Here is a 1,129-nt window from a genome sequence, read left to right as displayed (position 1 = left end):
AATTGCCATTTTGTCGTTTTGTTGCCCCTGAAGAGGTACCATATCCCCAGCATCAGCCAGCACCGGGACTGAGCCGGGGGCCTTTTTATTGAACTGCCCCAGTCGCTGAGTTGCTCAGCCAGATTCCTGCTGGCAGTGCTCCTGCCTCAGTCTCCCCGGGTGCTAGGATTCTAGGTGCTGCTACCATGCCCAGCTGTTTCCAGCTTACCATATTTTTTTTTTTATCTTTAGCTTTCCAAAGTGTCTGTGTGATTTTTGTTTGTTATTTTTTGTTTTAACTTATCCTTGGAATATACAGAACTTTTTTTTTTTTCTTGGTACCAGGGATTGAACTCAGGACTTTGCTCTTGCCAGACGGGCGCCGCTTCTAGCTCCTCTGACCCTGTACAGAATTTTTAAACCTGGGAGTTTTTTCTCTTTTTCCTTTTTGGGACTCCTATATTATCATCAGAAAAAACAATGAGGGTTTTTTTTTTTTTTTTGGTGGGTTTTGTTTTACTTTTGGTCTTTTTGAGACAGGGTTTCACTCTACTGTCCAGGCCGGCCTTGAGACACCAGCTTATGGGCTTTGTATGGTGTATCTTAGTGCTACTGCTCTTGCGCAGCATGCATAAGGCCCTGCATTCTATCCCAGAGCCCCCCATACCTCAAGTTCTCCAGAAGGGCCGCACGCCCCAGATCTTCCAAGGAGAGAGGCTACCCAGCACATACTGTGTTGGTTGCTTTTCTCTTGTTGCTGAGACAAAATACCTGACACCCAGAATTAAGAAAAAAAAAAAAAGGTTTATTTAGTTCAGTTTGTGGAGGTCTCAGTCCAGACTAGGTTGGCTAAGGCAGAGCAGCACATGGCAGAGGGGTGACAATTCATGGCAGCAGAAAACAGCAAAAGCAACAAGGAGGAGCAGAAAGAGCGTTCCTCTTTCCTTCCTTCATGCTGTATGCAGTTTATCAGCCCTAGGATGGGCGGAGCACTCACACCCATAACCCTCGCTTTGGGCCATAAATCAATCACACTCAAACCCACCCTTATGGGGCTGGAGAGATGGCTCAGTGGTCTAAAGCACCTACTTAGAACAAGCTTGGCAAAGCACAGGGACCGCGGTTCAATCCCCCAGCACCACATGCCAGC

This window comes from Octodon degus, unplaced genomic scaffold (genome assembly GCF_000260255.1).
Source record: "Octodon degus isolate 3935 unplaced genomic scaffold, OctDeg1.0 scaffold00010, whole genome shotgun sequence".
Classification (NCBI taxonomy): Eukaryota; Metazoa; Chordata; class Mammalia; order Rodentia; family Octodontidae; genus Octodon; species Octodon degus.
This window is presented reverse-complemented; position numbering follows the sequence as displayed.